This window comes from Mytilus edulis, chromosome 11 (genome assembly GCF_963676685.1).
Source record: "Mytilus edulis chromosome 11, xbMytEdul2.2, whole genome shotgun sequence".
In the NCBI taxonomy this organism is placed as follows: Eukaryota; Metazoa; Mollusca; class Bivalvia; order Mytilida; family Mytilidae; genus Mytilus; species Mytilus edulis.
The window spans coordinates 68401367-68415292 of record NC_092354.1 but is presented as its reverse complement, the minus strand read 5'-3'; the positions used below and the strand labels follow the sequence as shown (position 1 = coordinate 68415292).

Here is a 13926-nt window from a genome sequence, read left to right as displayed (position 1 = left end):
ATTGCCTATATCTATATGTTTTTGAATAACTTGATGATTTGTCAACCTGTTTAATTGTAAACTAAAAAATAAAACACATATGAGACCTGAGTCGAGTACACGCATATGTACATGTATTAGACTTCGATAGATTTTTATACATTCAAGTACGAAATAAAAGGTGTCAAATCTAAATGCATAAATGTGTCAAATATACAATTAATATATGTACTTGTATAACAGTAATGCTTAGGGTAACGTGCGTGTTTAAAGACTGATCTCTTTATTGTAAATGCTAACTCAATTAGACATAATTTGTAGATGATTGCAAAAATAAAACAACCTGTGACGTCCATGGGAAGTACGGTTCTTACTATACGGGGTTATGGGGACATTATTATGAAGTTGGATACTGTGACTGTAATCCTGGATATTGGAACATATGTTGTAGTCAAGGTAGAATAATATGTGTTTTACATTTTATACAAAAATAAGGGGTTGTGGGAGTATTGACAATGAAACCGTTCCCTTTTTAAATTTTGTATCCTCAATCCTTTCAACTTTGTGGTTGACGTGTAATTAACCTTTTAACTTGTTTAATTCGAGTGTCCTTTATAAGCCTTTTGTAGACGAGACGTGTGCCTTGCGTACACAGTGTCAAATTTTGTATCTTTAACTTATCCGCTTGTTCTTTTTCACAAATACGTATTACGGTAATGTCAAATAATGTCAGTATACATTATCATTCATTTGAACGTTTTGATACAAATGAGTAATAGTACTTATCTTTCCTTATGTATTCTATTATTAAATTGCCCAAAAATTAAATTAGCTTCGTATTAATTTTTGAAAGTAAACTTTAAATGATAAGTATCATTCAGTTATAGGATATTTCAAGGATAAGATAGCTGAATTTTGTTTGATACAAGCGCAACATAACAGTCGTCTGTGACACAAATATTCCATATTGATTAGTCACTTCTCGATAATTATAACTATTGAAGGCATTTTACCATTATTGTTTGATTGATGTTATGGCCACTTTATGCACTATACTATGAGGCGGTCAGTTTTTTTTTGTGTTTGAAGCCGAAATGCCCGGAGAGATCCACCGACTTTCGGGAATAAACAGAAATTTCTTGACCAGCTATTGATACTGCAGTTGAACAATTAAACTTCTCGGCCACAGATACCCAGATTTAAACAATACGTTTCCGTGTCAGCAATCCTCCATCGAAAAACTCTTGATCGATACAGCATAATTTAGATTATTGTTTCATTAGAAAGATATACATGTATACTTCATATAAAGGTTTTAAACGAAACGTTGCTACATAAAAATGATAAGGTCTGGTAAGTGGGTATTTTTTTTATTTGAGCGTCACTGACGAGTCTTTTGTAGACGGAAAGCGCGTCTGGCGCAAATACAAAATTTCAATCCTGAAATCTAAGATGAATTTATAAATGATTTTATGTTTTGATTAGTTTGATGAACTTTCACCGATTAGGTTCTTACATAAGATATTAATGAACAGAATTTAAATAAACTCATTATAGATACCAGGATTAAAATTTTATATTTACGCCAGACACGCGTTTCGTCTACAATAGACTCATCAGTGACGCTCGAAGAAAAATTTTTAAAAAAGCCAAATAAAGTACGAAGTTGAAGAGCATTGAGGATCAAACATTTCTAAAGGTTTTGCCAAATACAGCTACGGTAATCTATTCCTGTGTGAATTACAAACAAATTATAGTTTGTGTTAAATGAATGAATTAGAAAAAAAAGTTAAAAAAAAAAGACTCACGACTTTGAAAAAAAGAACACATGTTATTTTATAAGTTGATCGATATCTTTCAATTCTTAAAATAGAATTTAAAAAAAATATGCTCGTATCATGACGTGTTCTTACATCTAAAATTTGTCTCATTGATATTTATTTGAATCAGAAGCCAACGCATGCACTAGTTTCCCCTGTATGCATGGTGGTACTTGCATGCCTAATCAACAGGGATATGCATGTACCTGCACGTCTAAATCAACGGGAATAAAATGTGAAAAATGTAAGTAACAGAGAAAATAATAGCTTGTTATCTGGATATATGCGGAGAGTACCTTTGAACACGAAAGGTAAGTATATTCAAATCAAACACAGGTGTTGTCTTATTCGTCAAGGGAAACGTTCTGTAACCTTAGGTTGTAGATTAAATATTGAACTTAAATGTCGCTACACATGTTACTTGTAACTGCAAGGATGCACTTTCAACCTGTAATAATGAAAATGTTTATTATCAAGACTAAAGATAAAACAGACCTTCAGTCAACAGCAAGACCTAAATCACAAAGTCGTAAAAGTAAGCAACAATGGTTAATGTCATTTTAACGTATAGCTATAAGAAGATGTGGTATGAGTGCCAATGAGACAACTCTCTCATCTAAGTCACAATTTGTAAAAGTAAACCATTATACATCAGTGCACGATACTTTCACTTATCATTACAAAATGTCCTCTAGATATTTCTTTTTACCAGTAATCAACCCATGTGATAGTTATCCATGCCACCGTGCATTATGTACTCCACTTCAAAATGACTACATGTGTAAGTGCCTCCCTGGAACCTCTGGAAAGAATTGTGAAAATGGTAAGAACAAGAAATATACTGATATTTTGCTATGGTTTTGAATTATTGTTTCGAATCTTTTAATTTTTTTATTTTCACTTATGCTCTTTAGTCAATGCTACAATAAATGTCACATGTTTGGCAACTAGCAGATTTATGATTTTAAAATCCAAATCCGCTTCTGTTTCTTAGAATCATCAATGCGTTTGAATAAATGTCAATATTTTCTTAAGGGGCGTTAACGCTACTAATATTTAAGCTTTGTGCAAACTCTTATGATATAGACCCCTTAAATTCCTTGGTTTTCGTTTAATGCTGTATGTCACATTCGTTTTTTGTTTATTGTTTTGTACAAAAGTCAGGCCGTTAGTTTTCCCTTTTGTATTGTTTGAAATTTTTAATTTTGGGTCTATCATCAGCTTATCACTCGGTGCGGGTTTTTTTTCCTTGTTGAAGTCCGTACCATAACCTATAGTTGTATGCTAATTTGTCTCTGGTGGAGAATTTTCTCAATGGTAATTATGCCAAATTTTTGTATTGAAATAGAGCTGATAAGATATGGCGATGACTAAACTCACATTTTTGTTACATTGAATTGTCTCTTTTTTAAACGATTGAAGAGATTTAAACATCGGTTAAATACAGACGACTCATTTACTTATATGTAGAATTCTGTCGGGAATTGTTCTTTCGTGTGATTTTGAGCATCGGTTAAATACAGACGACTCATTTACTTATATGTAGAATTCTGTCGGTAATTGTTCTTCCATGCGATTTTAAATAGTTTATGTTTCAACAATATAACTTCAAAATTAATCTAAAAAAAATCTTTTCGAATGTATCAAATTACTTTTGTTTTATGATTTAACCTACGACGACTGGACTTTTAGATGGCTGTTGATAGCCTAATAGCTTAAATGCGTTTTTACTTTGGCTTTTTTAAGCAGCGCAAGGTCTCGGCCATTTTATTCCAGTCTATCATATCAAATTTGATCAAATAGTTCAGCTAGGTAGTATTATCCATCTCTTTAAAGTTAAATTGGAACCAGTGAACCACGTTTAATGGGAAAACGCATTTTATTGTTTATAGTTCTCCTATTGTCTATGCAACGTTATCTCAATTGGTTATCATTTATAATGATACTTTGTAGCTCACAATTTTTTTTGTATTTCTATTTAAAATACAGTTCATATCACTATGAATTATTTCAATTGGCCATCAATCCACCAGAAAGCAATGGCCGACGGTGTAAACAACTATTTGTCACAATATGACCTTCAATGATTTAAAAATACATACCGTATAGTCAGCTATAAGTATACAAGAGAAAAAGAATGGCCGGATTTATGTTAAACCAATAAAAGTAAAAACAAACATGACAGATAGCTATCAACCACATTTACTAAACTACAGTCTATTGACCTGCGATTATCACACATATAATTTAGCAGGTTGAGCATGATTGTGAGCGCAAAACCAGGCACTTTACCTGAAACACTGCAATGCAGCACACGATAATCTTAAAGAGGCTCTTAAAACCCACACAAAAATACATAATCTGAATAAGTTGACACAGCAAACACATACAACAAAACAAAACAACCGATCTAAGGGTACTCGCTTATATAAAAGTGAATTCAATTACAGCAAAAAAAATATATATATATGGAGATGTGGTTTAATTACCAATAACTATTTATGAACGTATTTTGAACTACAATTATTAAATAACGATTCCATGGTTATCAATGTGTATTTTCTTCTTTTCCAGGGTATTATACAATAGGCTGAGATACAAACGTTGAAATGAGACAAATACATTATCAAATATGCTAGGTTCTTTTTCGTTTTTCATTTTACTTATTAGAAAAAAGTAGAAACACATATTTCACTGCATCAATACAATTGAGAACATGAATTTCATTATTTGATGTTCATATATATATTCTATTGAGGGAAGCAGTCATTCAAGTGCATGTGAATGCAAGGTACATGTAATACACAAAGCTTCATCTGAGGTTATACACAAATTGTTCAAAATTAAACGTTAAGGAAAACATATCAGGAGTTTGATCCTTCAGAAACATGACAACTATGATTTTCCTTCTTCAAATTGTCTGTCATATACTATATTTTTAGACTTTAAATTTTAATTCAAACAGACAGTTATATTTAGACTGAGCATGATAATTGCATATGCTAAACTATAAAAAAAAAAAGGTTTGGAAACATACAACATAATCTTTGTATAATAGATTTCAGTGACAGTGTGAGAAATGGTTTATGCATACATTTAATCTGTATAAACACAATTGTTTATAAAGAAAATATTCGGCAGAACGGGCAGGCTGATAGGACTGGAACAATTTCTTATTGTTGTGTCAGTTAAACCGAAGTGTGACTATCGCATGCATTTTCTGAATAATAACAGATTAGGAAGATAAACAATATATAAGTTCAGACAAGGCGGATAAACTAAAATTGAAAATGGGAAGCTATTTGATATATATAAAAAGTAAATATTGAAAAGGAGAATTCATTTGTTCTTACATCAGCCCACCTTATCTAAGGACTTATTTATCATGTTTATGTACCAAGAAAGACATTTAGCCTAGTCCATATTCTGACATAACGTGATTGCATCATACACAGCCAATCAAACCGATTATTTTACTGTCGACCGATAAAACTGTACAAATTAAAATATTTCTTTTAAGCCATCTCTTAGGGCAGCTTAATATTAAGAAAAAGAGGAAGCAGATATTTTTTTAAATGGACAGAAATACTAATTCACAACAGCGAACATAGCGACCTGCCAAAGATTTGTGTTAAAGGAACTATTGCGTGTAGGATGATATATATACTCTCTCTACCCGATATATTGATAAAATTTTACCATTCCGACCGGAATTGACTGCGTATTTATAAATTATCCACAACCAAAAGGATGCCCAATTTGGCATGAATCCTTCTATCAAATAGAAAGCGTTATGGTGACCAAGTTGCTTAACTCAAATCATCGATCAATAGCAGTGACAAAAAACCTATATTATGTTGTTGAGTTACAGATAACATGGTCACTTCAAACGTGTTTTTTCTAGGGCGAGAGATGGGCAGTATTGTTGGTGGCTCATTTACGTATACCCAAATTCACCTTTTATTATACCTCTATTGCATATATGTTCGATGCAACTGTCATACAAGTGAGAGGTTTAGCGCTATAAAACAAGGTTCAATCCACCATGTTCTACATAAGAAAATGCCCGTACCAAGTCAGGAATGTGACAGTTGTTGTCCATTCGTTTAATGTGTTTGTGCTTTTGATTTTGCCATTTGATGAGGGACTTTCCGTTTTGAATGTTCCTCGGAGTTACGTATTTTTGTGATTTTACTTTTTTTTTTTGCATTCTTTTTTTTCATATTTTTCAACTGACAATAATTTCAGTTGACATTATTTACGGTTAAGCAGCATTTTGTTTGTCCACATATCATGTACAGACTTTTCAATGATTCAAATACATTTAAAAATAGTAATGTTTTTCTACATGTACCGATTTATGTGGACATCGTGGTTCCTTCCAGCATAAAAGTTGATATCTGACTAAATACATTTCTATTAAGTCGTGATGTTTATATTTAGATAACAGGATATAAAAAAAAACAAGACCCAACGATATTTTCAAAAACTACCAAAACTGATGCCAACATAGAAAAGTGCCAAAAAAAACCATCATCCCTCTTGGCACTTAGCAATATGCAATACAGCATATTTCAACACATTATGTATTTAATTAGTCTGTAGGTTATGGTCCGTGATTGATAGGAAATTGCACTTAATGTCGATTCCGTGTAATTACTTGAAATCTATCGATCAAATTCTTCTAAAAGTTGTATATGTTTTTGTTTTTTTCTTATGACAATATAAAGGTGAATTGTTTTACTGTTGACAACTACGCATAATTGCTGTTGGTTACCTTATCAATGACATTAACAAATAAAAGAAAAGTCTTGTTTTAAGTCCAACCGGTTTTGTCATAATCATGATAGTTGAATGTTCAGTTGGTTTAATTCCATGTATAAAAACAAATGATGTTTTGACATCTGAAATATATCGATTGTTGTTTGTTGTTTGCTTAACTCCAACATGCCCCAGTGGCAAACAAAAATGTGGGACGACAGGGATAATGACTGACCACCGAGTCGTGCCTCTATAAACCTATACTCTTCATGCAAGGGGCAGAAGCGTTGCCTGCCAAAAGTAATGGGAGATATTATGGACATATAATTGTGCAAATCGTAATACACGCATGAAATTTGGTATAAAGGGTGACTAAATGATACTTAAAAAAATTCGCTGCTGGCCAGAAAAAAAAAATTATTTTTTTCAAAATGGCAACCACACATTTCGGAAATGGCGTCATTACAAATTGGCAATAATTCGTTAATCCTTTGAAAGGTGTGTTATATGTAAAATCCAATTTTAGATTTGATAAAAAAAGTAAATGACAGTTCCTAAATTACGACTAGACAACACACCAATGAGACTAAAGGTGGCTTCCGGTTTCAAAATGACGGCAAAAAAGTAAAAAAAATTTCAATTTTTATACTTTCAAGCAACTTCACAAGGGATGTAAATCCTTGAAAGATGTGTTATAGGTATAATCCAATGTAAGTTATGATAAAACGTTAAAAGCAGTTCCTAAGTACGACAAATCAACATATAAATGAAAAAAATAGTGACTTCCGGTTACAAAAATGGCAACAAATACGTAGAAAATATTTTTATAATGTCCATCAACTTAACAAGTGATAACACTCTTTGTTAAGTTTAAATAACTAGTATGGTTAGAAAGACAGGTTGCTTATCTTATAAAAATATGATAGTTGCCTATACAATAACCCGTATAAGGAAGGCCAGAACGGTAGCATCTTCAGTGACCAACACAGCTGGGTTTTCGCCTCCGCATTTTAAAATTTCCTGACACGAGGATGCAACGGCAGTCAAAGAAGTCCATTTTGGTTTCCAAATGTTATTGGTTATTTCTTTCATCCAATCCCAATGTTTATGACTTGGTACATGTACCTGTCGAGTACATGAATCAGGCTGAGCCCAAACAACTCCTCCTTGATATACTTCTCTTTTGATGTGCTCTGGAAAAGAACCTCTTGTAGGCGGAATTGCGAAAGTAAGAGCAGCTACACAAGGCCCAAACGCATTTAATATGTCACGTACAGAAAGCCATCAACACATTAGGAGTAAATAATGTACCTCAGGAGTAAATACATGATTTACATAAACTCATGATATCAGATTTGAAACATGATTTACACCTGAGTATGTTGTTTGCTGAAAATGTTTGCTTAATCTTCATAAAAGTGACACTTTGTTCCACGCTTCTCATAGTAATTGTCATATGCTGTTCTTTAGCATGATTCGTTTACTATTTACTTGATTTATCATCTTGTATTAATTCCGGGACATATAGCCTGGTCTTGTCAGATAAAAAAAAAAAGCTTTTTGAATGTGGTGGATCCGAAGCGCTTTTATAGGATAATTTACTTTCAGCAGGAACGTTAAAACTTGATGTAAATACGTTTTTGCTGTGCATTTACTGATTTTAAGTCAGCGTTGGATAACCCAGATCTTTCCTTTTCAACTGAATATATACAGAGCTATCACATCCAGTTGTCTCTCAAAATAATAGTCAAATATATCTTTGCTTGAGGGAGAATGAACCCTTGTTTGTTATTAATAAATGACTTTTAATATATCTCATGCCTAATAGAAAATGTACGTACGTGCTTTTTACATACGCAGGTACACAACCCTTGCTTGGGCTAATTCAACTGTGACAAAGCATCATATAAGAACTTTGTTTGATATTTTTTTTATTGCCATCAGTAAAACACAGTAAAACTAATGCTCATTGTATATACTGTATCTAATGTGTAAACAAACATTTATAACCGTCTTCAAATTAAACAATTAATTTTGTCATACAATTCAAAATTGTTATACTAAGTAATTCAAACATTTTGGCACCTCTCACGGTACATGTTTGATATATATATATATACCCCAAAAAAATGCACATTCTTCCGTTCAAATCATTGTATTCAGGTACAAAAAGATAAATTCTAAATGAAATATAAAACACTCTAAATGTTATTGTCAAAACTAATAATTATTTTGATAATAATATAATACATGTGTGACTATAATCAAATTTGCCGTAGTTAAATACGTGTGTTTATTGTCGAACTATCTCTTAGACATTGTCGTGTCTAATAAAGATTGATCCTATTACACGTGTTGTGATAACAAAACTCTTAAAAATTTTGAACAGTCGGAACATTTCTTGTTTTGTGAGTGCAAGCGCAAGTAAGAAATCCATACTAATTTTGCTGCGTTCTAAGGGCATTGTTAATTATTCGTCATTCCATCCCCAGATGCTTTCAGTTATAAATATGTTTTCTGTAATATATTTTATGGTATGTTCTTTCATTAACCTTTGTTAACCTGTTGATCAATTTAAAAGAAAGGCTGCTCTTTTAAAAATAAACTTGTGTGTAAACCTTCAACATGTGTGTTTATCTATCCGTAACAAATACACTCGTTCGCGGTTGATGTGTTTTGTTCAATTAGACAAATTAACGGCAGATCGTTGATAGCTTTCGTCAAACATTTTGACGGCTATTCTAGATTATTTTTTTTTCGATTTTAAGCTTGGTGTAATGTTTATATAATTATCTGTTTATACGTCGAAGACCATATTAACATCTAGACCGTGTTTGTTTTAGTCTTAAATAAAGATAATCTCATTAACTATCACGCATTGATTTCCTGTTAGCAACAAACAAAACTGATGTTTCTGTAACAACATTCTTTTTCTACTTCTATTAAGAAAATAATGGGATGAGAAACTCTGTTATTTCCAATCCGAAAGTACATTAAAATAAAACATACAATTGGCTTACTTTCAGAACTTGTGACAGTAACAAAATGAATAAAACACACATGCATTCGCACATCGAATACACATTAGATGAAGAGAAATCAAGCACTGTGAAAACTTTATTGAGGTTTATTCGACATGTTCAATTCTATTGGAATAACAAACTAATAGCATGTCTGTCGTTCTCTTATTAACTCTTAGCATTTATGAATTAAATCCTCTCGTTGTATTATGTGTCATGGGTGACTTTGCCTTGGGTGTTTTCCTTCATAAAACATATTTAGATGTAGTTAAGCAAAAGTCTGTTCATTTTGTTTTTCTATCTTTTCTTTTGCACAAGGGTGCTACAGGTGGATCAGGTTCTAACAAACATTTGGAGCACATGATATACAAGTGTTTGTTGGGGTCCGTCTGGAGCACATGATATCACACCTAGTGTTTGTTGGGGTCTGGAGCACATGATATCACACCCAGTGTTTGTTGGGGTCTGGAGCACATGATATCACACCCAGTGTTTGTTGGGGTCCGTCTGGAGCTTATGATATCACACCCAGTGTTTGTTGGGGTCCGTCTGGAGCACATGATAACACACCCAGTGTTTGTTGGGATCTGGAGCACATGATATCACACCCAGTGATTGTTAGGGTCCGTCTAGATCACATGATATCACACCCAGTGTTTGTTTGGATCTGGAGCACATACTATCACAACCAGTGTTCGTTGGGATCTGGAGCACATGATATCACACTCAGTGTTTGTTGGGGTCCCTCTGGAACACATGATATCACACCAAGTGTGTGTTGGGATCTGGAGCATATGATATCACACCCAGTATTCGTTGGGATCTGGAGCACATGCTATCACACCCAGTGTTTGTTGGGGTCCGTCTAGAGCACATTTTATCACACCCAGTGTTTGTTGGGATCTGGAGCACATGATATCACACCCAGTGTTTGTTGGTGTTCGTCTGGAGCACATGATATCACACCCAGTGTTTGTTCGGATCTGGAGCACATGATATCACACCCAGTGTTTGTTGGGGTCCGTTCTAACAACCATCTGAAGCACATGATATCACACTAAATGTGTGTTTGGGTCCGTCTGGAGCACATGCTATCATACCCAGTGTTTGTTGGTGCCCGTCTGGATCACTTGCTATCACACCCTGTGGTTTTTGGGGTCCGTCTTGCTCAGTCTTCCCTTTTTTCTTGATTTGATTTGTAAACTGTTGTGTGTGTATTTGACTAAAGTCTTTTAGCCATGGTGTTGTCAGTTTATGTTTGACATATGAGTTTGAATGTCCCATTGCCATTGTTTGTCTTTTTTAATGTAAGACCTGGGGTTACAATATTTACTTCTGATTCCTTTGTTATGATATATCATGACCCCAAAAGGTGCAATGCTATCGTTTTTTTATGTGAAACGATGTGACAGAAGAGTTCTCATATATGCTATTTAGTACACATAAAAGGTACGCAAAGAAGTAACAAAAATACCCTATAAATACAACATGTACAAATGATTAAAATAGTCACTTATTTCCATTACGTAGTAGGTTATCATTTCAGGGTTTTAGATGCTCGAAAAGCTATTGCCATTGAAAGAAATAGATCTAAGTTGTAGACCATGGTCCAGCTGATGTAATTTTTGGGATTAAAAATTGATATCTGACAATAAACAATGGATATTTTTGTACGTCTTAAAAACTCTTTGAGAAACATTGTATCAGGCTTATCACCAATTTCGTCAGGAAAATTGTCTTGTCAATGGGATAATGCATACAACAAAAATATATTGTTGTCCTCATGTTGCTTTATTGAGCTTTGTACTTTTCTGTTTGTCGTTAAGCCATATATTTTCATATTTTTACTTTTTTTTACTATTTGGTTGCAAGTTGCAAATCACAGTCATTGTTCATTAAATTATCCAACTAGAAAATTGTTGTGAAAGGTGTCAGAGTAAATAAGTCCAAATGAATCCTGTGGTCTGTCTTTTTCAAAACACTTAGCTTCATTGATTTATTCTGTTTTACTGATAGTTTTGTTTATAATTAATACTAATATGTTGATCCGAGACATTTGTTGTTACATTGTGTCACCGTATGCCTTCAACATATTTTCAAAACAGTGAGGTTAAAAGAAACCAATGTGATACATGTTGCTTCAGGGGAAAGACGATATGTTAATAGAACCTCTCCACTAATGATAACAGATGTGAAACAAAATTTAAACCCGAGTATTTTGTTAATGAGAATATTTGCTTATTCTTTATATAAATGACAGTTAGTTTCGCGCTTTTTATATTAATGGTAATATATTGTTAATTCGCATGATATTACATTATAATGGTTTAGTAAAATAAAAAATTAAACTTTTAACGACTTTGATATTATAACACATCCAGTAATCACTAAAACATAATTGTCAAATCTATCTGATTACAACTTTGCTTGAGGTAGATAGAAACCTACTTTATTAGAATTAAATGACAGATTGTCAAAAGTAACAATAATATAGTACAAAAACGCGACTATACGAGCATTTATGACAATGTATGAATAATTACGGTAAATATGTGTTGATTGGCTATTGAATGTCGGCTTTCGTTGCTATTTTATCGTGTTGCTTTTCAAGTAAGTTAGAAATGATTGTACCTAATAAAGACTGTTCCTAAGTCAAATGATGTGTAAACTAAAATCTTTTGTACAGTCTCAGCATTTATCGTTTCGTCCCAGTGTATTTAGACAAACATACACAATTGACTGTGGTCTAAGGACTTTCTAGATTATTCTTATATCCAAAATGCTCTAAGACATAAATTCTTCGAAAAAACATTGTAAACATGTTGATAAATATAAAAGGGGGGAGGTTGAATTTTACAAAACTTGATTGTAACCTTTCAATATGTTTGCATACCAATCTTCAGCAATGAAACGGTTGTTTTCCGCTATATTTTGATGAGTTGATATGATTGTACCTAATAAAGACTGTTCCTAATGTTTTTGATGGCAAACTAACTTCAGATCGTTGATAGTTTTGGTTAAATATTTTAGTTTTTAGAATTGTTTCGATTTTAAGCTTTGTGTATAGTGTCGATATCTGTTTATAAATTAAAATCCGATGTTTACATCTTAATCGTGTTTCTTTTAGTATCAAATAAAGATTATAACATTAACTATCACGTATTAGAATGAAATTCAAAACAGTATGGCTGTGACCATTGATTGACACATTAAATTCATTCATTGACTGGGACAATTTACGTGAACATTTGTCTGTAACGACCACTGTTTACGACGTACCTACGATAGACATTTAAACTGTGGGGTCACCGAAGTTTCTTAACGCCTTTAATTATATAATAATTCGAAAAATTAATCAGAAATAACCTTTATGTTTTGATTTATATAATTGATATAAATCAAAACATCGTGTTATTTCTGATTATTTTTTTCGAATTACTTTATTAAGGTGTTGAGAACCTTTGGTGACCCCATAGTTTAAGTGTCTTTAAAAAGTACACAGTGAGCAATGGTCGTTACATACAAACGTTCACCTAAATTGTCCCAGTCAATGGATGAATTTAATGTGTCAATCAATGGCCACAACCACACTGTTTTGAATTTCATTCTAATTTCCTGTTAATAACAAATGCTACTTGTTTTTTCTGTAACTATATACATGTTCTACATTTAGTATAGACATAATAGCTTGAGAAATTCTGTGTTTTCTTATCGGAAATTACAATCAAGTCATAATATACAATAGACCTACAGTAGAAATTCTACACATAATTCCAATAACAAAACGAGCACAGCAGACACGATGTTGAATATCGAATGAATATTAGATGAAGCCAAATCATGCATTGTTAACAGGTTATTGTGGTTCATTCAAATTAATTGGTATAACTAATACAGAACGTGTCAATCTTCTTTCCTCTTTACATTAAGGTGTCAATGAATACAATCCTCCTATTGTATTATATGTAATGATTGTATATGTCGTGGACGTTTTTCTTAATACAACGTATAAAGAGTTAAACAATTGTACGGGCCCATGTTTCTGTATACCCTCTTTTGATATCTTATATAAAAAAAAACTTTCAAAAATAGCATATTTCTGAATATTACTATTGATGAATCTCCATTTTTTCTATTTCGAATAACATGTATAGTTTATGTTTGAAAAAATGCAATTTAAATTCTAATAATCGAAACTGCTGCTTAATTTATTGTAATAAATAATGATTAACTACAGCATTCAAACCGTTCTCTCAAACTGAAAGCCGATTCTGCATTTACAATAACAAAGATTAATTGAGTTTTCTGGGAACACCTTCTGCGATCATTTATGTTGCTAGTCCAGA

General features: G+C 32.6%; 1 long non-coding RNA gene across 1 annotated transcript; it reads left to right on the top strand.

The window, feature by feature from the left end:
• Nucleotides 1-297: 297 nt before the first annotated feature.
• On the top strand, nt 298-4435 carry LOC139494965 (uncharacterized). The gene is made up of 4 exons (XR_011657224.1): nt 298-435; nt 1930-2043; nt 2512-2622; nt 4374-4435. It is a non-coding gene; the product is annotated as an uncharacterized lncRNA (long non-coding RNA).
• Nucleotides 4436-13926: the final 9491 nt, after the last annotated feature.